This window comes from Trichosurus vulpecula, chromosome 1, assembly GCF_011100635.1.
Source record: "Trichosurus vulpecula isolate mTriVul1 chromosome 1, mTriVul1.pri, whole genome shotgun sequence".
NCBI classification, from domain to species: Eukaryota; Metazoa; Chordata; class Mammalia; order Diprotodontia; family Phalangeridae; genus Trichosurus; species Trichosurus vulpecula.
The window spans coordinates 219,408,307-219,435,651 of record NC_050573.1 but is presented as its reverse complement, the minus strand read 5'-3'; the positions used below and the strand labels follow the sequence as shown (position 1 = coordinate 219,435,651).

Below are 27,345 nucleotides of genomic sequence, written 5' to 3'. Positions count from 1 at the left end.
GAGCACCTGCAGACTAATGAAGAAATGTAGTCACCTGAGGATGGCAGTGGCTTCAGGAGGGCTGACTATGGACTCTAGAAAATCATTGCCATTCAGAGCCCAACAGAAAACTTCTCCTAAGGAGAACTTTGTGAAGACTCCATTAAGATAATAAAAAGCACTGAGAGCATGGGGAGTCACATTAATCCTTGGCTCTATATGTTTCCTATATATGTGACTTGTTAGCTTTGTGCTATAAATTGATCCTTTCTCCACCTCTCTCCTCAAGGAGAGAGTGTACCCTAGTGTGGGGGAGATTTTCTTTTTTCTTTTTTTTCTTTCGGTTACTACTCTCCTTTCTGTAACTTTTCAGTAAATCCATTTTTTTTTAAAAAGCTAATGCAGTTCTATTGGTTGGGGTCATCAAAAATGGTGGCAAATAAGCAACATTCCTAGAAAAACCCACTCTCAGTTTATCATTAGGACTCTGAGAGGAGTAGTAGTTATTGTCGTCTGGGATCCAATCTGTGAGTTTAAATGCTCTTTTAGGGAAATGAGCCATGAAAGGATGCTATACTTATATTGAGGCAAAATTTGCCTTGCCAATATATACCCACAGATCCTACTTCTGCCATAAGGGGAAAAGCAGATCAAATTGAATCTCTCTTCCGAATAACAGCCTTTCACATACTGGAATACAATGCTAGTATTCAACCTAAGTATTCTCATCTAAAATATAAATAACTCTAATTCTTTCAATTTTTCCTCATATTATGTGGTCATAACACCCTTCACCATAACTTTTCGTTGTTCTTCCTAAGAGGTAATATCTGAAAATTGATACAATACTACAGACATATTATGATCACGGCAAAACATAGCAGGGCTATCTGGATACTATGCCTCTATTCAAGAAGCAATAGACATTTTGAGTTGCATTTCATGTTGTTAATATATGGTGAATTTTCAGACCATTAACCATACTCCCCTCCTACCACCAATATTTCTGGCAGAAGCTGTTGTCAAGTCACCTTGCAATTTATATTTTAAGCTATGCAGTATGGTATATTAATGCCTATTAAATTCTACCCAAAATTCATTTCTTCTAATTTGGATCAGTATTTAGTTGTTAATTTAATATGCTTTTTTTTATTTCATTTCATTTTTCAATGACAAGCATTTGTTTTCTCCACTCCCCTTCCTTATATCTATTTAACAGAAGAAGAAAGAAGAGAAACAAAACCAGGGTATGTGATGTTGAGGTCATACAATATTTTCAGGGTTATTTTACAGCAGCAACTCTCTCAATATATATACATATATGTATGTTTATACATATATAATTAGAATATTGAAAACATTTTATACTTATTGAACTCATGTGAGATGTTTAGACACTTTTAGCTTATACCAGTTTAATCTTTAAAAAATAATAAAACAGAGGAACAGCAACATTTAAGTAGGGTAGAAGGGTTAACCTGTTCTTACCAGAAAACCTGTAACATTTTTAAATAATTATGCAGGCCCAAGAGATATTTAAACAGATCAACCCTACTCTAAAAGTTAATAAAACCTATTCCTTCTTACTCCAAACTCTTGTTGGCACACAACAAAAAAAAAGAGCAGAACTTGTGTCAGCCTGATTCAGAATAGAAACATTAGCAGCAATAAAGATTTCTACTTACCAGAAATATACAAGGATACTAAGGCTCAAAAACGTATGGAGACTATAGGCAATAACATTTTCCATCCCCCACTGGAGATTTATATATGATCTCTATTACCGTAAATCTGACACCAGGAGTGGAAGCAGTTTCTCTTCATTCTTCTGTGTTTTGGTCTCTATCACTACCAAAACTGTTGGGGAAATAAACATACATAGCTTAAAATTTTAGGTTACAAGTCAATAAAATACTTTTTTCATCCATAGTTATAAGTCAAGCCAAGTGAAGCATCAGCTGGTCCTTCAATAAAGGTAATCTACAGGGCAAGCACTTTTCTGAATATGAAACATTTCTCACAGATGTTTCTATTTTATTATAAGTGATATGCATCTCTTGAAATTCTCCATGAAAATTTTATGATCAGTGCTGATATTTTTATTTTCATTTCCTTTTTGCATCAATAATTTCTTTAAGTAGGCTAATTTAGAGTTATTTTAATAGCACACCATATTTTTCAAATGTTTATTCTTTTTACTAGTTTGTGTTAATTTTGATCTTTGTTCTGACAAGTAGGTGGTCTGACTATACAAAGACAGCTGATTCAGGAGTTACTTACATGTTATTAACAAGTTTTCTCTCTTTGAAAACATAATCAATTTCATTTTGTGATATTTTTCTTGCTCTCCACGTCCAGTACCTTCTGAATCTTTTCTCAGAAAATATTCATAACATAAAAACTTGTGTATTTTCCAAGTCTGTCTTCTCACATTTTTGTTCTTAGACCATACTTTCCCATATATTTTTTGTTATCCTCAAGCTCCCCTTTTCATTGAAGTCCCCAAGTATCAAAATATGTGTTGACTCTATGAAGATTTATTAAGTCCTTCTTAGAATTTCCCTATATCTCCATACATTTCAAGAGATAGTAATGAATAAGATGCAAGTATTCCATAATTGCCTTTGCATAGATACTTCTACTGACCACTTCTAATGACCATGATACTTCTAATATGCCACGTCCAAACATCCTATGAAATGGTCTTTCTTTTTCCTTTGGATATATCACAAAACCATCTCTGTCCACTTCTTTAGTCTCTCCAAACTTCTTTTTTGTCTTCTCATTTCACTTATACTGAGACTGTGCAGATTCATAAAATTGAGTTCCTCAAGTAATAAATCCATTTGTTTGTCATTGAACAAAGATATCACATTTAAAATACTAACAAGTTGCTTAATATTTATACATGATCTAAAAACCAAATAACATTTTGACCACTTTTTTTGCTGTGAACCATTTTGTGTATTTCTTTGTATTATAGGTTGCCATAGCCAAAGAATTCATTGCCAAATGGGTAGAGCACAGGTGATGAGCCCTCTCTGTAGTGTTCTGGGCCAGAACTTGAGAGGCAGACAAAGTCTGTGGCTGTCACCACAACTCATACTTTGCTAATATAGTAAAGACTACTAGGGCTTGTACACCACTGGCACAGCCTTCAAAACCCAGGGTCACCTCCATGCCATCTTCAGGCATCAGAATATGCATTTTGTTGCTGGAGCATTATGAAGGGAAACCACTTTAAATCTGGTGATTCTGAAATTCATCAGGCATTGATGTTCTATTTTCTGAAAAAAAAATCATATTTTGGATATTTGGTCTTTAAATATTGGAAACTTTGTACTTTGTCAGAGAAAATGTCAACATATTTTCTAGAGTGTTTGTTTTATTAGTTCCCCATTCTTGGTTCCTGAAGTATTAACCCATGACTGCAATGAAAAAAAAATGTTTTAAATGTTTTTGCTTATTTCTTTTTCTGATTTTTATTTTCATTTTTGCTTTTTGGCCTATGATATATTTTCCTCTTTCTATTTTTATTATTTTCATGACTGACCATGAAACTGAAAGTAACTATAAAATATGTAAAGGTACTCTTATTCTAATGATCAATAATGAACAGACTGTCAGGCAATAGACAGTAGTCTATATGGTGTGATAAGAGGGATATTGAAAGCCATAGACTTCTTTAGGGTAAAGCTTTCAAATCAAGAATATAGTCTCTAGAAAGCCTAGAAGTGATGACAATTCTGAAAAGACAGCTAGCTTCTTTACTTAAAAAGAGACAGAATTCTTTGAAGTGTGAATTGGGTTGTTGATACTCACCCACAGGTAATAACTACCTTTCTTTTTCTTCCAGACTTCCTCTCCCTTACATTTATTTTCTAATGTCTAGCTAATATAAAACCAGCTGTCAGTGCTAGGCATGTCCACAGAATCCAGTCAGCCTTTGGTGGCTGGCAAGAGGCAAAAGCATTCTCTTGTAGCCTTCTTTTGTCTATATGACACTAATCAAACTGATCAGCAGGAAACATTCTTTTTCTGCAAGTGAAGAGACTGGTCAGAGTAGAAACAGTCTAAGAAATGCCTTTGAGCAGCAGGCCTGTTCTTGGTAAGACTCAGATGACTTATTGTGTTGAAGTTTGTGTAATGAAGCATGAAAGCAGCACAACACACAGCAATTGAGGCAACCAGGACAAACTCCTTTTGAACTAAACCATAAAATGAGGATGTAGTTTGAAGGAAAAGTGCTGAAGTTTATTTGTGGAAAACGGTTTGATGCAGAGTGATGTGCACCCAGATCAGCATTTGGACTATTCAGAAAATTTCCAGAAATACACTGGCACTTATTCTAAGGAATCAACAGAAACAGCATATCAGATTAATGTGTCAAAAGAATGAATCAAAAAGTGAATTCAGTAAAGCTCAGTTGTATCAGATAAAATAGAGAAGACAATTGGAGTTGACTAACAATTGGAAGTGACTTAATTATTGTTTTCCTTTAATATTCTACAAGATCTTATGACTTGGCTTTTTAAAATGATGTTTCTTCCTTATAAATAATCTTCATTTCTAAATATTTTCCTGTAATTTTTCTTCCTAATGAGCTATCCTTTGTAACAAAGAATAAAACAGAAGGGGAAAATGTAGCACATCAACTAAGTGGAGAGAATATGAAAAAATTCCCTATTGTAATTCCCCCCACTTTTGAATAGAAGGAAGGGTTGTGCATTTTCTTTTCTTTTCTTTATTATTTCGGCAAGGGATGGTCAAACTTTAACTCTTTCGTTCTTGTTTTGTTGTCATTGATATCCTTTCTATTTATATCACTGCAGTCATTGTGTATGTTGTATTGTAGTTCTACATATTTCACTATACATCATTTCATGTATGTTGCTCTGAATTCTTCATATTCATCACTCATTAAGGCATAGTAATATTCTATTAGATTAATAAATCACATTTTATCTATTTCCCAATAATCTCTGATTATTTCTGAGAACAAGAAACATTTGTAATTTTTTTTGGTTTATGCATTTTAACAATTGCATCTTTCTTTGAAGACTTGACTTGTTATGTGCATAACAATTAGGTCTATGTTTAGAAAGGTATGGACATTTTTGATAAAAAATTTTAGCCTAATTCCAAATATTTTTTCTCAATTGTTGGGCTAGTTGTCATCTCTATTAACAATGTATTAGCATTATGTGTTATATTATTATGTTTTAGTATTATATTAGTTGTCCTTTCTGTAGCTATTCAAGAATTGATTTTTTCTAAATCTTTTGTCACTCTGGCTGATTTATTAAGTGTGAAGTGAATCATCAGAGTTATTTGATATGATTTTATCACATTAGTGATTTGAAATAATTGTTCATATGATTATAAATAGTTTGTATTTTTTGGAGATCCTTCTATTAATATTCTTAAACTCTCTCTCTCTCTCTCTCTCTCTCTCTCTCTCTCTCTCTCTCTCTCTCTATATATATATATATATATATATATATATATATATATATATATATACATGCAGTTTTTGGTCTTAAATGCAGAAGCCTCCCAAGACTATTTGTACAGCACTGGGTTTTCTTTTTTTGGCTCTTTTTCTTTTTATTTCATATATATATATGTGTGTGTGTGTGTGTGTGAAAAGAATAAAGAAACATAAGCTTAAATATTAAACTTTAAATACAAAATAATAAGAGAAAAGGTATGTTATGTTCACAGCAAAATATAAGAGAGGATTCATAATATAAAGCAATAAATTTCCATTTCAGGAAAGCCTATAGCTTGAAGCTCTGTTGACCTTCAGTTTTGTAATCAGTCTAATACAACTTCTCTCCCATTCTTTCCTTCAGAGCCTCCCAGACACTGAGTTAGTTCTGGGAATGCATGCGTCAACCTCATTATCAATGTGTACATCGCTGGAAAGAACACTCCCAAAGTAAGTGAACTTATCCACAGCATTCAAAACTTCTCCATTTGCTGTAACTGATGGTTCCACATATGGATGGTGTGGTGGTGGCTCATGGAGCACCTGTGTTTTCTTGGTGTTAATTGTTAAGCCAAAATTAGTGCAAAAAGTAGAGAATTGATCCATACTTTGTTGCATCTTAGCTTCAGAGTCTGCGCTGAGTGCACAATCATCTGCAAACAGAAAATCATGCACCAATCCGCCCTGTACTTTGGTCTTGGCTTGTAGCCTTTTCAAATTGAAGAATTTACCATCAGTGTGGTCACTGACCTTGATGCCATCTTCTTCCTTTTGTTGAAAAATCAACAAGAGAGAAATAAAGGGCTTGAATATATTTTAGAAAACTTAGACATGCTAGGTGTTTGGTGATTATTGAATGAGAATAGAAAAGAATATACACATGTTTGTATGTATGTATGTATGTATGTATGTGTGTGTATGGGTGGATGGATGGATACTTTGGAAATGTTTGTCACATTTAAAAAAATATCAGAAAGCAAACCCATTATATGACAATAATTAGAGGAGATTCCTTGATGAAGAAAAAGATATCTTTGACTAGGACTACAGAGGCAAGGCATAAATCAGGTATACTATTTTTAAAAATTTTATTAACATTCTTTTTTTTAAATTTCAATTTTGAAATTCTTTCCTTCCCTCCAGCTTCTTCCCTACATATATAATATCAATTATACATGTGACATTGTGGGGAGCCAGCTATATCCTCTTTAGGCCTCTTAGGCCTGTGCAAGGCAGGGTCAATTGAAAATGGGCCTATGCACAGCAAGGCCAGTTTTAGGATAAGACAACCTGGCAAAGAAAACCTGCTTTTGTAGCTGATTACCCACATGGGTGATGACAGAAATGTTTCAGTCTGGTTATCTATATGCGAGAGAACATGAGTGTTTCAATTTGGTTAGCCTTGAGTAAAAATAGTGTCTAATTCCTAGGAACAAGGAGACAAAAAACTTAACAAATGCTTTATTGTACTCTTCTTTGAAGTCTGGATGACTCAGCAATTAATCTGTATAAAATACTGTCAGTAACTCCATTAAAATCAGTCTATAGCACAACTATACGACTCACCTAGCCCCATGTCTTTGTCTTTTTGTGTCCATTACTTCATCATATATTCATGCCGTTGCTGGCACATGACATGACATAAAACATATTTCCACATTGGCCAATTCTCAAAAATTAGCAAAAAAAAAATAAAGTGAAAATATGTGCTTCAATTTGCATTCAGAGTTTATTAGTTCTCTCTTTGGAGATAGATAATATTTTTCATCATGAGTCCTTCAGAATTGCCTTGGATCATTGTATTCATCAGAGTAGATAAATCTTTTGCAGATGATCCCCATTACAATATTGTTGTTACTGTGTACAGTGATCTTCTGGTTCTGCTCACTTCACTTTGCATCAGTTTGTACAGACTTTCCCAGGTTTTCTGAAACCATCCTGCTCATCATTTCTTAAATCACAATAGTATTCTATTACAATAATTTACCACGACTTGTTCGGTAATTCAAGAATTGATAGGCATTCCCTAAATTTCAAATTAAAAACATTTTTATTTAAATCTTTGAGTTCCAAATTCTATTCCTCTTTCCCTTCTTCCCCTTACATGGGCAATTATGTGAAGTATTTCCTTATTAGTCACTTTGTACAAGAAGACTTGAATAAAAGAAAAAAAAATGATAGGAAGAAAATGAAAAATAGTATGCTTCAGTCTCTATTCAAAGAATATCAGTTCTTTCTCTGGAGGCTGATAATATGCTTCATCATTAGTGTTTTGTGATTATCCTTGACCATTTTATTGCTGAGAATAGCTAAGTCATTCACACATAACTAAATTGCTCATCTTACAATACTGCCATTATTGTGAACAACATTCTTTGTTTCATTATGCATCAGTTCATGTAAGTCTTTCCAGGTTTTTCTGAAATCATTCTGTTTATCATAATTTCTAATTTTTTGATACCACAAAGATCTGTTATAAATACTTTTGTACATATAGGTCCTTTTCCTTTTTCTTTGATTTCTTTGGGATACAGATCTAGTAGTGGTATTGCAGGGTCAAGGGATATATACAGAATTACAGTCCTTTGGGCATAGTTCCAGGTTGTTTTCTAGAATGGTTGGACTAGTTTATAACTCCTCTCACAGTGCATTAGTGTCCCTATTTTTCCACATCCCCTCCAGCATTTGTCATTTTTTTTTCATGTCAGTCTATATGATTGGTGTAAAGGGTAGCTCAAAGTTGTTTTAATTTGCATTTCTTTAAACAATGATGATTAAAGCATTTTTATGTGATTATTGATATCTGTGATTTGTGTGTGTGTGTGTGTGTGTGTGTGAAATCTTCCTGTTCATATCTTTCACCATTTATCAATTAGGGGATAGCTATAATACTTGTAAATTTGACTCATTTCTCTATATATTTGAGAAATTACCACTTTATCAGGTAGAGTTGCTATGAAATTGTCTTGATGTTATTTCAATGTTTATGTCATATTTTGGCAAAAATACAGTTCCCGTATCTCTTTTAATTAGGTCTATAATTGCTTTTGCTTTATCTGTGATTGTGATTTTACCCCTGCCTCTTTTACTTCGCTTGAGGCATAATAGATCTTCCTCACACTTTTATTTTAACTCTGTGTGTATCTATTTTTTAAGCATGTCTCTTATAAACAACACACTGTCATATTTTGGTTTCTAATCCATTCTGCTGTCCATTAATATTTTATGTGTTAGTTCATCTCATTCACTTTCACAGTTATGATTTCTGTGTATTTCTCTCCATTCCATTTTCTTCTGCTTAACATTATCTCTCTCTTTTTGCCCTGTCCCTCTCAAAAGTCTGTTTTGCTTCTGACCACTGCATCCCTTAATCCAATCAACTTTTATTACCCCTCTCCCTTCTCTTATTCCCTTCCCAGCCTACTTTCCAGTTAGGTAAGATAAATATCTATACCCAGCTGAGTGTGTATATAAATACACGTATACACACACATACATATACAGTCTACCCTCTCTGTACTAATTCTGATCAAAGTGAGGTTAAAGTTTTCCCCACCCCCTCATTTTCTCCTCTCCTCCAAAAACTCTTTCTTGTAGGCCTCTTTTCCTTCTTTTTAAATTGTATTTTATTTTTTATAATTACATGCAAAGACAATATTGAACATTCATTTTTGGAAACATTTTGAGTTCCAAATTTTTGTACCTCCCTCCACTTTCCCTCCCTTCCTCCCCTCTTCCTTACCAAGATGGCAAGCAATCTGATATAGGCTATACATGTGTCATACCTCATTTGTGTGCAATAATTTCCCACATTCTTCTCCCATCTCCATTCCCAATGCATCATTTTTTTCTCAAACCTTAACTTTTTGGGAGATCATCCAAACATAATCAACTGACACACATGCCCATTGTCTATGTAGACTCCTTTTAACTGACCTAATAATGATAAAGTTCTTGGAGTTAAATTTAACATCTTCCCATGAAGGTATGTGAACAGTTTAACCTTATTGAGTCCCTTGTGGTTCTCTTTCATTTTTACCCTCTTTATACTTCTCCTGAGTCTTATGTTTGAATGCAAATTTTTCTAATCAGTTCTGATCCTTTCATCAGAAGCGATTTTTAAAGTCCTTTATTAGGTTAAATATCCATTTCACCTGAAATAATATATTCTGTTTTGCTGGGTATGTCATTATTGGTTGGAATCCTAGCTCCTTTGTGTTCCAGAAATCATATTCCTAGTTCTCTACTTTAAGGTTGAAGCTACTAAATCTTGTGTGATCCTGACTGTGACTCCATGGTATGTGAATGGTTTCTTTCTCACTCCTTGCCATATTTGCTCCTTAATCTGGGAGCTTTGGAACTTAGATATAATAATCATAAGAGTTACATTTTGGGATCTCTTTCAGGAGGTGATGGGTGAATTTCTTCAGGTTCTATTTTATTCTAGAGTTATAAGATATTGAGTGAGTTTCCTTTATAATTTTTTAAAATATGAGTTTAGGCTCTTTTTATCATGGTTTTCAGGTAGCTCAATAATTTGTAAATTACCTCTTCTTGATCTCTTTTTCAGGTCAGTTGTTCTTTTTTAATGATTTAATATTCTGTTTTCTTCAGTTAAATGCACAAACATTTTTAACATTTTTTTTTAAATTCTGAGTTCCAAATTTTCTCTCTCCTCCCTTTCCCTTTCCCCCAATGAGAAGGCAAGCAATTTGATATATTATATATGTGTACTCACACAAAATGTATTTCCACTAGTCTTGTTGTAAAAGAAAACATAGACAAAAAAAGGAAAATAAAGTAAAGGTATGATTCAATCTACATTCAGACTCCATCAGTTCTTTCTCTGGAGATGAAAGCATTTTTCATCTAAGTCCTTTGGAGTTGTCTTGGATCATTATGTTACTAAGATCATTGTATTACTAAGTCATTCACAGTTCTTCATCATATAATGTTACTGTTACTATGAACAATGTTCTCCTGGTTTTGCTCATTTCATTTTGCATCAGTTCATGTAAATCTTTCCAGTTTTTTTTTTTTTTTCTGAGAGCATCCTGCTCATCATTTCTTAAAGCTCAATAGTGTGCCATCAAAATCTTATACAACATCTTGTTCAGCCATTCCCCAATTGATGGACATCCCTTCAATGTGCAATTCTTGGCCATCACTAAAAGAGCTGCTATAAATATTTTTGTACATATAGGTCCTTTTTACTTTCTTTTTAATTTCTTTTGGATACTAACCTAGTAATGGCATTGCTTGGTCAAAGGATATGCATGGCTTTATAGCCCAAATTGCTCTACAGAATGGTTGAATCAGTATACAATGTCAGCAACTGCACAGAATGCAGTATACAGTGTCAGCAGCACAATTTTCCCACATTCTTTCAAATATTTGTCAGTTTCCTTTTCTGTCATATTGTCTAATTTGATAGGTGTAGAGCAGTATCTCAGAGTTGTTTAAATTTTTACATCTTTAAGCAACAGTGATTTAGAGTATTTTTCATGTTATCACATTATATGTATTATAACACATAATATACATATCATATTACAGCTTTGATTACTTTGCCTGAAAACTGCCTCTTCATATCCTTAGGCCATTTATTGAATGAAGAATAGCTCTTATTTTTAATAAATTTGGCTCAGTTTTCCATATATTTAAGAAATAAGATATTTATCAGAGAAACTTGGTACAAAATATTTTCACAGTTATAGTAACTAACAGTGTATTTTCCTTCCATCCTACTTCCCCCATTTATCTCTCTCTCTCTCTCTCTCTCTCTCTCTCTCTCTCTCTCTCTCTCTCTCTCTCTTTCTTTCTCCCTCCCTCCCTCCCTCTCTCATTTCACCCTGTCCATCCTCAAAAGTGTTTTTTTTGTCTTTTACCTTCCCCAATCTGACTTTCCTCCTATTACACCCCACCCCTTTCTCTTATCTTCTTCCCCTCCTACTTTCTTGTTGGTTAAGATAGACTTTTATACCCAAATGAATGTGTATGTTATTCCCTCTTTGAACTAATTACTGTGAGAGTAAGGTTCATTCACTTCCCCCCTCATCTCCCCCATCTTCCTTTTCACTGTAAAATTTTTTGGTACCTTTTTTATATGAGACAACTTATCCCATTTTACTGTTCCCTCCCCCTTTTCCTATTGCATTCCTCTTTCTCACACCTTGGCAGTTGTTTTTCTCAGGAAATATTTCACATTTCTTTATTTTTTCATTCTTTTGACTTTGTTTCTTGATGTTTCACAGAGTCATTAGCTTCCCTTTGTCCCATTCCAATTTTAAGCCATTATTTTCTTCAATTAATTTTTGTATCTCTTTTTTCCATTTGGCCAGTTCTGTTTTTAAGGTGTTATTTTCTTTTTACCAAGCTGTTAATTATCTTTTCACCATTTTCTTTGATCACTCTTATTTCTTTCCCCAATTTTTCATCTTCCATTCATATCTCTTTCTTTAATTCTTCCAGGAATTCTTACTGAGCTTGTATCCAATTTTCATTTTCATTTGAGGCTTTGCTCATAGCTGTTTTCACATTGTCATTTTCTTCTGAATTTCTGTCTTGTCCTCACTGTGACAATAGTCTATAGTCAATTTATTTTTCATTGTTGTTGCCTTGTTCTTCCAGTTTGTTTCATTACTTGGAACTTTATGTTAAATTTGGGCTCAATTCGCATGGGGCTGGGGTGTCATCACCCCAAGCTTCAGGCTTTTTTGATGCTATTTTCTGAACTAGTTCTGGGGGTCTAAATATTTTTACTTTTTCCAAAGTGGTGTGATCTGAGGTCACTGCTCTCTTGGTCTGTGCTCTTGTCTTTACTCAAGAAGGGGACCTACTCCCCTGACACCACAAGTGCTAGTACTCCTCATGGCCCTCAAACTGTGACCAGCTTCCCATCTCTCCTATAGCCACAAGCTGTTCTCTGCCTTGGAACTACAACCCACAACTGAGTACAGGCAAAGGAATTGCCAAACAACTCCCAGTCCTGCTCTCATTGTCAGCTCAGAGTCCCCTATGATCTCTTTCTGCCAGTTGTCAGGACCCATTACCTTTTCTGGCCTGAGAGTTCCCAAAGCTGTTGCTGCTGCAATCCCAGTAATTCCAAGGCCCACTGTTAGTACTGCTGCAGCAAGTGCTTTGGGCTCTCTCCCAACCCAGTGTCATAAACTGCTCCTGCCAATCTTATAAGTTGTCTTAGGCTAAAAAACTCTGTTGCCCTGAGTTTTCCTTAGCTCCACCACTGCAGAATTTGATTTGAGGTGTTATTTCAAAGTTGTTCAGAGGGGTTGCTGTCACTAATCCTCAATTTTGGCTCCACCTGATCAGGTAATCTGAAAATGAGATGAATTTAATTGAATGAAAAATATGGCTCTTTCTAGCAAGTCCAGAGCCAAACCATGTGAGATGGGCTGAGTGATCCGTGGTCAGAGGAAGAATTCAGATTCCATCTTCCATGCTCACATGAAGCACAGGAAAACTGCCACCAAGGTCTAGGCAGTTGACTTAGCCTAGAGGCATGGCTACATTAAGGGTATTGTAAAGGACATAATCTATGATCCAGGCTGAGGTGCTCCTCTTGCAAAAGTAGCTTTCTGGGATCCTTACTGATTTAAAAAGAGAACAGAGTTGTTCATTATACCTGAAGGCATCCATACCCCCCATTTTGTGTACTGTGGTAAGAACGCTCAGCTCAACATTGGTGATGTCATCCCAGTTGGTAGTATGCCTGAAGGGACCATAGTATGCTATCTTGAAGAAAAGCCTGGGGATTGGGGTAAACTTGCATCTGGAAACTGTGCCAGAGTGATTTCCCACAATCTTGAAACCAAGAAAACATGGGTGAAGCTACCTTCAGGCTCTAAGAAAGCGATCTGCTCTGCAAACAGAACTGTGGTTGGTGTTGCTGCTGGAGGAGGTCTTTTTGATAAACTTTTCCTTAAGTCAGCAAAAAATATAAAATGACATTATAATGTTAACTTGTGATTTTCTATGTTAAGATATATCCCACAGGTATCCGTTTCTATTTTAATTTCACACCACATACCTAGTATATAGTATCTGGATATTATTCATTCCATGCCTAATCTTACTTTGTCCATATGTATTCGACACACAGGCTATTACTAGATCTAGACTCAATGCCTTGAACATTGGTAGAATATCAGAGATTTATATTCACTAGCATAACCTTCAACAGTCCAGACTGAGTCTTATGTATCATGTCATGATAGACTTCAACATGAAACTTTTGGAGAATAACTCAAAATATGACAACTTATTTAAATGGAAAGGACACCAGATCTTAGTCAGTTCACCTGGGTTGAAATTTAGATTTTTCCACTTACCAGCTGTTTGACTTTGGCCTCAGTTTCCTCATCTGCAAACATTTAGGAGTTGTAGTAGATTGCCTCTAAGATCCCTTCTAGCTCTATATCTATAATCCTATAATAAATAGTAATTTTAAACTAATAGATCAAATATTTAACATTTCTACTATTTATAAGTAAGGGTCAATTCCATCATAAATTATTGAGAATGGAATAAAATGGAGACCTCAGAGGTGACTCATTCTAAACTATCTCTGAACATCTTCATGCATGAGAATGTAATTTAATTCCATAGTAAAAGAACAAGGGTGTTACTCGAATTATGAAATGTTATTATAGAAGAGATTTCATGAGGTAATTGATGAATAATGCAAAAACTATTGAGGATTAAACAATTCAGAGGTGCCATTTTTAATGTCATTGGTGCCTAAAGTTCTTTTCAAAGTCATATATTAAATAAAATTTGAAGAAAATTCTAGCCTCATGTTAATATTTCAGGCTTTTCTGATAATGGTAAAGAATTCTCAATGATTACAAATGACCCTCAAAGCTTCTAACACATTTTGAAATTACTGAGTATTGCTCATCTTTCACATCCTATGAAAAAATGCAAAGTATTTATGATAGAGAAGTGGACTATGGTTGAACATCTGGGAACCTTTACAATAATGATGCAGGACAGATATTTTGAAGACTGTTGGTAAGTCAAAAGATACTGATAATAAGAATGGAAGAGAAGGCTTTGCTTGTTTTTTAAGAGAGTGAGAGAGCTTTTAAGAGAGCTTAGAGAAGGTTATTTCATTCTTTGATTCACTTATCAAGAACATAATTATCTTATCACATTGTTATTAATTTATCATATTGTTGCTTCCTGATGATCATACATGAGCCATTATGAGCAAGGGGATAAATAAACAGAACTAGGCTCTAGTTCTAGGACTGGATTAACTAGAAATGAGGATATGAATATCACTCAATCTCTCTAAGCCTCAATCCCTCTATATTTATTTTATTGTATTGAACTCAACCACATGCTCTATCTAATCAATTTTGAATCCCTCTCAGTGTACTATGATCTAGCTGACTTGTCGTTATCTTTTCCATAAGAATAAAATGAACTACTTTTTAAAAAATGCATTATTGAATATTCATTTATTGCATTTGGGCCAGTACAAAATGTGTTTAATAATTCTACCTTTTATAAATTTATTGGTTTCTTTTACCCTAATGGTCAATTATTGTAAGGGCTCTGTGTACAGATGAGAAATATAAATAATCCTTTCTGTTCCCATTCAATAAGCATCAAACATCTATCAATCTAGCCATTACAAAATTCACTTTCAAGTCCTTAATTTTCTTATTTATTTTCGCTTTGCTTGTTTTCTTTTTTTTTTTAATTATCCCTACCTACCTAATAATTCATTTGATTCCATGACTGATGGTTGTGGAAAGTATTTTTTCATGTCCTTCACTTCTCCAAGGAGGGAGTCCAGCCTACATTTCTATAAAAGGTAAAAGTCATTTACTTTATAGTAGAAATAAAAATATGGTACATTCACTCCAAAATGTCCCTTTAGCTCCTTCATGGTAGAGATACTCATCCTTATTTTTTCGTGTTGCTTGTAGGTATGTGTACCACAGCTCTGAAGCACCTAAGACATGTTTAGCTTTTTATCCTCTTTTAATAAGTTAAGGACCATACACACTTCCTTTCTTTTAACAATAGATGTTTATATATGTCTACACATGCACACATATAGATATATACATACACATGTGTACATGTACATGTGTGTATACATACATGTGTATGTATATCTATATACGTATGCATGTTTGTGTATATACACATATTACCTCTGTTATTTTCCTCTTTTAGTAATTTACTTTGATAACTTGTTTTATCTATCAGTTGGTTCTTCTTATACTTTTGTACTTTGCCTAGGCAACATTCTTCTGTTTTTCTTTTTCCTTTAGTATTTCTTTTCCCTGCCCTTATTCCTCAATCCTGTTTCTTCACATGGGATCTTCCTTCAAAAAGAGTCCTATCTTATCTCCCTCAGGTCAAGTTATTCTCCTTCAGTTCATCCTCAAGTATCATATTTTTTTCTTCTCACAAATTTAGTTTTGGTCTTCTTCACAATGCAGACTCCTCAGAAAAAACTTCATAATTTTTTTCTCCTTTTTATAACCCTCAAAACCCAGACTATTCTATTGCTTTTGTACCATCTCTTGCACAAAAGGCAAAAATAGAATCTGGGGCAAAAATATTCTTTTGGTTCAATTTTTCCTGAATTTGTCTGAAAGTATTCCTAATTTCACATACCTGAATTCTACCTCTGCTGCTCTTTGCAAGTTTGGACCCTTCTAAATCACCTCAAAATTATCTTCTCCTTCTTCAGCCCAATTCTTTTATCTCTTTTTTAGTAACTTCTACTATAAATATCTTCCCCCCACCCCCGGAAGTCAGAAAAATCTTCTTAGCACTAGTAAAGTGGCTAATTAATTAATACTAGATAATTCAGGGTGTGTATTTTGTTGTTTGTGGTCATTAACAATGGAATTTTTAGAGAAGGATACTAAGTAAAATTTAGGCCATATAAGGGATATTTTGTTTTTTTCTATAAGGCCATTTGGTGAAGTGTGCCGATTTTGGTACCTGAGAGTAAAAATGAGATGACTTTTAATTGCCACCCATTTGCAGTATCTTTGATAAAAAGGTGGGAAATTACTCAGTATATGCTAAATCATGCTATCCATTATGTAACTTTTTTGTTCACCCTGAAAATATAAATGCTAAAGTGGTTTGCTTAAAAAGACTACATTACCTTTGGAGTTCAAAACAATATTCTGAACAATGGCCAAGGAGAGCTGATAGTTATGTGATGGTTTCAGTTTCAGATAAATATTACAGTTGACATTTTTTATTGCCTTTGTCATAAATAAGAATTAATGATAGTCCAAAAGGCAACTAGGAAATAAATCTTTTAAATAGTTCATGCAGCCCATATAGCACTCAGCTCTAGGAATTATAGATTACAATGCAGAATTATATACATTTATTAGACATGCCACAACTGATCACATCAATGAATCTACTGTTGTCTTTTTCATGCCAACAAGGTTACAGAAGTATAATAAGGTGAATTAAGGCTTGAGTTTGCATCTTTATTACTCTTTCCTGATTCTTCCATTTACAGGTTTCTATTGATAGGCAGAATTTTATTTTTTTTCTTGTAAAAATACTTTATGAGTAGTGATGCTACATAATACAAAATGGGCTTTGTTGTTAGTATCAGTATAAAAACAATTCCTAATCTTTGGTTAAAATCATCTTAACTATGCAAATTATACAATGTGATATATATTTTATAATGCAGTATCAATCATGATATATTTTATAATATCTTGTAATTTATAGCATAATATAATCCTAAGAAGAATACAGATGACTTCCATAAAATGTACTATTTTTATTTTATATAACTGAATTACACGGATTTGAAAAATACAAGCTGAATGCCAGCTATTTATAGCTATGCTATACACAGAAAATATTTCTAAAAAAATGTTTTCCTAATTAACATTTTAGACTCTAAAAGCTAGGAACATAAAATTTGATAATGAAATCTTGGAAAAATCCCTTATCACAGAATCGTAGAAGCTTAGAGTAGGGAGGGAATTTGAGTGGAACCTACTGTCTGCCACTTCAGCAGACTACTTTTTTGATAGCTCATCGTGGGGAAAATTTTACTTTACCTAATATTAAATCTACTTTCTCATAATGTTTCTTCCTTTGCTTCTAATTACTCCCTCTGAGGCCAAGCAGGAAAACATAAGAAATATTTGCATGTACACGTTGCCTACCCAGTTCAAATGTAATCCATCTGACGTAAAGGTCTGGCTCATTTTATATGTGCATGCCCAACACTTAGCACTATTCCTCACCCATATTTTTTATTCATAAATAAGTGCTGATTGGTTAATTGATTTATTGAGAGATTTAACTTCACTGGATTTCCATTTCTTCATAAAATAAGGCAGTTAGACAAGATGCTATCTAAAGTCACTTCTAGGTATAAAAGTCTATGTCCTTACATAGAAAAGGCTAATATTAATGTCATAATCAAGTCTTTCAATATCAAAAATGAAACTATTGACCTTATTATGCAAGGAAAAACAAAATTAGATTTTAAAATTAGAAAACTGTACTGTATGATTGAAGGAGAGAAATTTTCTTTACTATTTTTTATAAAACTCTCATTTTGAGGATAGGTTTAATTTGATAGACCTATATTGATAGACCTATTTTATTTTCAACATTAACTATATGTATAGTTTAGGAAAATGCCAAGAGAAGACAATAATTTGGAACTGATTAACTGTTACCAGGTAAGAAAGACTTGTAATGAATTGAACATGGTTCCCCAGTATTCCACAAGCCTAAGGATACCAACTACTGAATTAAGGATTTAATATTGAACAAGAAAAATGGCACCGAGAAACAAGAGACTACTGAGAAAGCCCCAAAGAGTGTAGCAGAAATTAGGTTCAGACTAACATTTTGTACCATATTCCTCCCCCCAAAATTTAAAATTGATGCTGAAATAAATAAAATGTCACATTTTAAAAAAAGAATAAAACTGCTAATGCCCTCCATTGGAACTATCTTCTATTTAACTACTTTGTATATGTTTTCATTTGTTCACTTTATAGTTTTGATTCACATATTTATATATGTGCATGTTATCTTCCTCTTTTGAATGTAAGTTCTTTGTAATGAGGGAGAATTTATTGTTTATAATTATGTTTCCTATGCATAGCTCAGTATCAGGAACATGGTGGGAATTAGTAAATGGTTGTCAATATTTGAATGCATAAATAGAAAAAGATACTGTATATAACTATAGCTACAAGGAAATTATTACATAAATAAGGTACAGAAGTGATGGTGGAAAATGAAATTAACAACTTCAATTATTTAAATTTGAACAACTTAGTATAAACAGAATTAATGCACCTGGAACTAAAAGATTGGGGAAAAGCATCGTAGCAAAGATATCTACTAAATCATTTCATCAACAAGCATTTTTAGTGCCAACTCTAGGTCAAGTAGTGTGCTAGGTGCTTAGGTTACAGAGAAAGAAGCTATCACTAATCTAAAGGAATTTTCATTCTAGTTAGTTTACACTCAGTCATCTAGGTGGCAGTGTATAGAGTGGTATGTCTTGACCGAATAAGACCTGAATTCAAATAAGGCCTCAGAAACTTAATAGCTATGTGACTCTGGGCAAGTCACTTGATATCGGTACAACTTTTCCGATCTGTAAAAGGTGAATAAGAATAGAACCTAATTCTTAGGGTTGTTTTGAGAATAAAATAAGAAATTTGTAAAGCAATTTTCAAGCCTTAAAGTGGTATATAAGTGCTCACTGTTGTTGCCATTGTTACTACTAGCTCTGTATCACACAAGCAATCACCAATAGATAAATAATGAATGAATGTGAAAAAATAAATTTCAAAAGAAGAAATGCAGGTTTTCGATAACAATATGAACTAATGTTCCAAACTACTCCTAACAATAACTTACAATGAAACCAAATCTAAATTTTATCTTGCCTTTTGTCAAAGACTACCAAAGCTAAAAATGTTAAACATTGGAGAGCTGTGAGATAGCATACTCACTAATGCATTGTTGGTGTAACTGTGAATTACTTCAATCATTTCTGGAAAAAATTATAATAAAATTCATTGAAATATAAATGCCATTTGATGCAACAATTATATCACCAATGGCATACTCCAAGAGGTCAAAGACAAAGAGAAAGACATAGGTCAAAGACAAGAGGAAATATTATGATAAAAGTTTTTTAGTGTAAAAGAATGATAAATGAATGTAATGGAATATTGCTTTGATATAGGAAACTATGAATGTGAATAATTCAAAGAAATTTGGGAAAACTTATATGAAATGATATAAAGTGAAGTGGGTGAACAGAAAAGTAATTTATTTAATTACTATAGAAGTGTAAAAGAAAATAACATTGAAAGAATTCACCAGTTTGACTGATGCAGCAATCATGACTTCAGAAAGCTCAGAGTACAACATTCTTGTTACCTTAGCAAAGAAATGGTATGTGAGAGGTATAGAATGAAGCAAACATTTCCAGACTTGCTCAATATATTTATTTGTTTTATTTAACTTACTTGTTTCAAGTGGGGGTTCCGTTCAGGTGGGGAATTAATGGGAATAATGGAAGTCGGTGAATACTTATTAAGCTCCTACTACATACCAAGTATTGTGCTAAGGCTATAGTCCCTGCCCTAAGGAATTCACAATTTGATGGATGAGACAATGTGCAAAATATATGTGCAAATAAGATGCATGAAAGATAATTAGTAAATAAATAAAAGAAGCACTAGAATTAATAGGCATTGGAAAAGGCTTTCCCTAGAAGGCAGGATTTTAGTTGGCCTTAAAGAAGACAAGGAAGTCAGTAGGCTGAGATGAGGAAACAGAGAACTCCAGGCATGGGAGACAGCTAGAGAAAATGAACAGAGCAAAGAGATGGAGCCTCTCGTTTGTGGAAAAGCTCAAAAAAAAAAAAAGAAAAAAAAGGAGGCCAGTGTTACTAGATAAAAGAATCTATGGTTGAGAATAAATTGTAAGAAGACTGGAAAGGTAGGAAAGGCCTAAGTTATGATGGGTTTTGAATGCCAAAAGCAGATTTTGTATTTGATCATGGAGATGACAGGAAGTCTATGGACTTTATTGAGTAAGGAGGTGACATGGCCTATCTGCCCCTTAAGGAAATCACTTTAATGGCTGGATAGAGGATGAGAGACATTTGAAGCAGGCAGACTCACAAGCTGGCTATTTCAACAGTCCAGAAATGAGGTAGACTTCCTTCTCCAAAGTGGTGGCAGCATCAGAGGAGGAAAAAAAACGGTCCTATTAGAGAGACTGCAAAGGTAAAATCAATAAGTCTTGGCAACAGACTAAATATGGTGACAAGCAAGGTGAGAGATAATGAAGAATCAGGGATGACACCTAGGTTGTGAGCCAGAGGCACATGGATATTTTGCCCTTCACTGTAGTAAGGAAGTTAGGAGGGAGGAAGAGTTCAGAGGGAAATATATTGAGTTCATATTTAGGTAAACAGAGTTTAAGATGCCTGCTGCATATCCAGTATGAAATGTCTGAAAGATAGTTGGAGATGCAAGATTGGAGGGTGTCTGAGAGGTTAGGGCAGGATAGATTGATTTGAGACTTAGAAGGGCTATTTAACTTGCATGAGATATATTCAAATTAAATTTGGAAATAATTTACCAGAAGTATGGCCAACAGATGATGATTCTTTTTAGTCATGAAGACTATCCACTATTCTGTGGAGCACAGAATATATGTGGTCCTCTGTGTCAGTGGAGACAATATATCCATACTTCTAAAAACATCCAGTCTTTTAAAGTATTAAATTATACCAGTTAAACAACCATATACAGAACCACACATATGCATTCTACCCTTTCATTCCTGGCATCTTTTTAGATGTTGTAGCCTACATTTGCTGGCACCCATTTAACATTCTCCTTTCACCCCTTTTCTAAAATGACAACTTTCTTTATGTCCTTTCTTGCTTCTAAGTGTTTCATTTCCTTCACTTATGATACTAGCTTTTGCATTTATTAGTTCCACTTTGGGATTGAATTTGTAACTTCATTTGAATAGGGAGCTCCCCAGTGAAGAAATACTTTATACTAATTCAAATCGGCAAATTCTGTATGTTACAGCATTGCCGCTGAGAGATTGAACAATTTTTCCAGGATCACAAAGCCAGTATGTGTCAGTGTGGGGACTGAAGATTTTCCCTGTTCTGAGGCCAGCTCTCTATTTACCATGTCATGCTGCATCCTTACAAACCCACTTCCCTATAGTAGCATTAATATGAGTTGGGTTTTGTGTGTATGTATCCCTTCTTATAATTATTTAATGTCTGTTTTAAAGGATTAGTGTCTACTTGTCTATTCTATTTATCTTAAAAATACTAAAACTTCTCTTATAAGATCTTCACCTATCTGAAACAGCTTACCCCAGTATCTCGATTTTGAAGTTATTATGCTACTTTTAACATTTGCTAACTGAAAAGTTAATTCCTGTTCGGTTTAAACAAAGTCCATCCTTCCTAAATAAATCTCATCTTCCCCTAAGAGTTTCTAAGAGAAATTAAGTAATCTTTTCTGTAAATCAATGCATTGAAACAAAGGAAAATCACCTATCCCTGAAGTCCTTCGTGGGGAATAATAATGTCTATAAGCATCACTGTTTGGGTCCTGTATTTTCTCACCTTGCTAATAGTCTAAACTTGCCCTTTATGACCTCTTTTTTATATTTTTCCACCTCAGAGATATTCATCTCTACTGTGATCATCCATCCTTTGAAGCCCTCATTAATAAATTAGCTCCATTTCTTGTGAGATATATTGTTATTTTACCTGGCAGGCTACTCATCATGTCTTTCACATTTACTTGGTATAAACCCAGTTGTCCATGGATCCAATCTTACAGTCTTATATTATTATGACCTGACACCATTTGTATGGTGCACATACTCTGATCAAGAGTACAGTATGATACCAGAAAAAGTCACAGTCATACAATATTTAGTAGCTTCCACTTTAAGAAGTAGAGGGGTAGGAATATGATTTTCAGAAACACAAAGGAGCTAAGATTACAACCAATAATCACATATCATTCAGTTCTGATCCTTTCATCAGAAATACTTTATAGTCCTTTATTTTGTTAAATGTCCATTTCACCTGAGGTAATATACTCTGTTTTGCTGGGTATGTGATATGTGACATAATGTATATATGCAAAACAATTCTATCACATCTGAAAATAAGCTTTCTGGAAGAATCAAAGTGGTGGAGGAAAGAAACCCAACTCATATGATTCTTTTTGAACAATACCTTTCTTCCACTTTCACCTCAGTTGCTAGTGCTTTTGTGTACAAAATGACTTTGTATTGGATTAATATATATTTTGATTCTACCTATGTATATGTGTTGTGTTGTGTGTGTGTGTGTGAGAGTGTATGTGTGGGCACATAGTCTTTCCTCCATTAGATTGTATGTTTATTAAGGGCAAGAACCATTCCACTTTTGTCTTTATGTCTCCAATACCTAGGATATAGCACAGCATATAATAAACCCTTAATAAGTGTTTGCTTAGTTATCGTTTGATAGATTGATTTGGAGGCAAGGTTTGAATCTCTATTTTGTTGCTTACTAGCTGCGATCATTATCCAAAAATTCCCTCTTTGACTGTCATATTGCTCATTTGTAACATGAGTATAATTATACTTATACTACCCATTAAACAGGGTTCTCATGGGAAAATACATTTACCAAGAATTAAATATATATGTAATTGCTGGAGTTCTTCTCTTAGGATGCTATTATCCTCCAATCATACTGCATCTAGCTGGAACTCTTATACGAAGTCTTGAAAAGCTTCATCAATAAACCTCTCTGTCTCCCTTTCATTTTAGCCCTCTCTTCCATTTAAAAAAGCAAGAATATGTTTACTAGATGCAAGAGTTCCTTCAACCAAGTGCAAACCTTAACTCTAACCCAGGGACTAAAAGGCACAATACCGCTCCCAGTGCTATAAACTGAATTGCCCCTAGCCTGCTTCTTGTCTCCTACCTGATTTATGATAACTTTTAAGCCCCCTATATACTTCTTTGGAAAACTAACGGCCTATTTCTTGGTGCTCTGGGTTTCAGTGTTCTTTCAGAAAGCTGCTATTCAAGCAGATTATCACTCACCCTTTGCTGACTAAATTATGGAGAGTCATCAATCAGCAATCAGTCAATCAAATGGTTTCCCCTATGCCCTGGAATGTGAGGGAGTTCAAAGGCATAAATTGCACATTTTGTTGTGCTGAAACTATTTGCTATACATCATTTGCACAACCAAAGGATTTTTTTCACATTTTATTTTTAATTTAAGCATCTTCCAATTTTTTCTATAAATGCTGTGATAGATAACATTTGATTGATTTAAAATGATATGTTAACATAAAATTGACTAAAGACAACTTGGAAACCTAGTAGAAAGATCACTGAATCTGAAGTTAGGAAGATCTAATTTCAAATCCTGCCTCAGATTCTTATTAGCAGCACAATATTGAAAAAAAAGCCACTTAATGTCTGTATACTTAGTTTCCTCATTTGTAAAATGTGAATAATAATAGTACTCTCCTCCTAGGATTTTTCTGGCCAGCATTATTAACATTTTTGCATATATACATTATGGCATATATAATAGATGTATGTGTATATATGTATACATATACATATTTCATATATATACGTATACATATATATTTCACTGAATGAAATTAAGGTGGAGTAGATGACATTTAAGAAAGCTTTCACCCAAAGATTATGTAGTTTTATGCAAATCATAAAGTTCTTCCCAGTATCCATTCCATCATATCCCAGGCAGACGTTAATCCAGGCCCTGTTATAGATATTTCTTGGAGTACAAGTTTCCTATCTTATTAGCACTAATAGGTAGAAAGTTTTTGACATGTTGAGTTACTTACACCTAGTGTCTTTTGACCCAAAATAAGTTCACTCCCTCCTACAGCTATTACTCCCTCCTTGCTCCTCAACCCTCACATTCCTCATTAGTCCTCTCCAGGCAAAACATTTTTAGTTCACATAGCTCTTCATTTTTAAAAGAAATATTTTAATATATATTTTTACAAACTTAACAAGCACAAATGACCAAAATTTTTAAACATACAAGAAACCCAAATTGGATATGAAACAGAACTATTTTAAATAGATTTTAAAAGGTATGTTAAATTTCATGTACCAATAGTACTGAATCTCCTGTCTGCAAGTGTGATGTATCATTCTGCACCTCTAGTCCATCACCTCTCTGCCTAAAGATAGGAGGCCTGCCTTATGATTTTTCTTTTGAAGTCATTATTGGTTCATTTTATTGAACAGTTCCAAACTTTTTTTTTTACATTGTGTAGTCATTGCATAAATCACTTTCCTATTTGTACTCATTTCATTCTGTATCATTTTATATAAGACTTCTTAGTGGTTTTTTTCTGAATCCATCTCTCTCATAATTTCTTTCATACAGGGTACTGATCTATTTCTTTTACATGCCATAATTTATTCAGCCATTTCTCATGATGGACAACCCCATTTTTATTTCTTTGTTACTATGAATGTATACATATAGATTGTTCCCCCTGTTATTATTGACCTCTTTGGAATACATGCATGATGGAAATATCACTCAGTTAAATAGTACAAATGTTTTAGTACCATTCAGGGAATACTTCTAAATTACTTTCTAGAATGTTAGACCAATTCACAACTCCACCAATAATGCACAAAAAGTTCTGGGCTATTTTGTTATTCTTTGTTTTTGTGGTTTTTTTGGGGGGGGTGTGGTAGTCAGATTTTATATTTTGTCATGACTCTCAGAAAGTCTAATATTCTTTTGTTCATGTTCAGTCATTGAGTCCTGTCCCACTCTTTGTAATCCCATGGACCATAGAATTCCAGGATCTTCTATTCTTTACTATCTCTCAAAGTCTTTCCAAGTTTATTTTCATCGTTTCAATTATGATATTTTTCCATCTCACCCTCTGCTTCCCCCTTTTCCTTTTTTACTTTTCAATCTTTCCCAAGATGAGGGTCTTTTCTAATGACTTTTGTCTGCTTATGATATGGTCAAAGTATTTAAGCTTCAGCTTCAGTATTTGACCTAATGGTGAATAGCTTGAATTAATTTCTTTAAGTAGAGACTGATTTGATTTCCTTACAGTCCAAAGGACTCTCAACAGTCTTCTCTAGCACCACAATTTGAAAGAATTCATTCTGTGGCATTTGTCTTTCCTTATAATCCAAAACTCTCAGCCACACATTGCTATTGAAAAAAAATCTTAGCTTTAACTGTAAGGACCTTTGCTGGTAAGGTGATGCCACTGCTTTTTAGTATGCTGTCCAGATTTGTCATAGCTTTCCTTCCAAGGAGCAAATATCTTTTAATTACATGACTGCAGTCACCATCTTCAGTGATCTTTGAGCCCAAGAATATAAAATCTGACACTGCTTCCCCTTTATTTGCCAGGAAGTAATGGAAGTTGCCAGGATCTTAGTTTTTTAGTGTTGAGCTTCAAACTAACTTTTACACTTTCCTCTTTCACCTTCATCAAGAGGCTTCTTAGTTCCTCTTCATTTTCTACCACCAGAGTGGTATCATCTGCATATATGACATTGTTGATACTTCTCCTGGAAACCTTTATTACAAGTTTTAGTTCATCTAGCCTGGCATGTTTCATGATGTACAATGCATATAAGTTAAATAAATAAGGTGACAAGATAGAGCCTCATCATATTCCTTTTTCAAGCCCATCAGTTATTCTAAGGTCCTCAGGAGACAAGTAAGATGATCTAGTACTCCCCTCTCTTATACTCAATGGCTTATGTCTAGTCAAAAAAGCAGAATCCCCCTTGCTGTCTTCATAACGCAGCAAATGTCTGCATTTTGGTCTCAAGTTGCTCTGCCTCTTCAAAAACCAGCCTGCTCTTCTGGTAATCCTCTGTTCACGTATTGCTGAAGCCTAATATGCAGAATTTTAAGCATAACTTTGTTGACATGTGACATGAATGCAATTGTTTGATAATTTGAACATTTCTTGGCATTGCCCTTCTTTAGGATCTGGATATAAACTGATCTTTTTTAAATCCAGTGGCCATGAATGTATTTGCAAAATTTGCTGGCATACTCAGTGACTCACTTCAAAAGCATAATCTTTTAGGGCATTAAATAGCTTAGCTGAAATTCCCTCACCTCCATTAGCCTTATTGTTAATGCTTCATAAGGCCTACTTGAGTTCATTCTCCAGGAGGTCTGGCTCTAGATCAGTAACTATGTCATCATGATTATTGGTGATATTAAGATCCTTCTTGGATAGTTCTTTTGTGTATTTTTGCCACCTTGTAATCTTTTCTGCTTCTGTTAAATCCCTACCTTTTTTGGCCTTTTATCATGCCCATTTTTGTGTCAAACTTTCCGTCGACATTTCTAATTTTCTTGAAGAGTATCTCTTGTTTTTCCCATTCTAGTGTTTTCTTCTATTTCTTTCCATTTCTCATTTTAAAAAGCCTTCTTATCTCTCCTTTATAGTCTGTGGAATTCTGCATTCAGTTGGGTATGTCTTTCCCTTTCTTTTTTACCTTTCATTTTTCTTCTCTCCTCTTCTATTTGTAAAGCCTCATCAGACAGCCATTTTATATTCTTGCTCTTTTTCTCTGAAATGTTTTGTTGTTTTTGTTGCTGCTTCCTATATAAAATTATGAACTTCTGTCCATAGTTCTTCAAGCACTCTGTCTACCAAATCCAAATCTAATCCCTTAAATGTATTCACTACCTTCACTTCATATTCATAAGGGATATTATTTAAGGTCTGATAATTTTCCTTACTTTCTTCAATTTATGTCTGTATTTT

The 27,345-nt window shown here is 34.0% G+C and overlaps 1 pseudogene; it reads left to right on the top strand.

Annotated features, from left to right (window-relative positions):
- Positions 1-12,877: 12,877 nt before the first annotated feature.
- On the top strand, positions 12,878-13,435 carry LOC118836100 (annotated as a pseudogene).
- Positions 13,436-27,345: the final 13,910 nt, after the last annotated feature.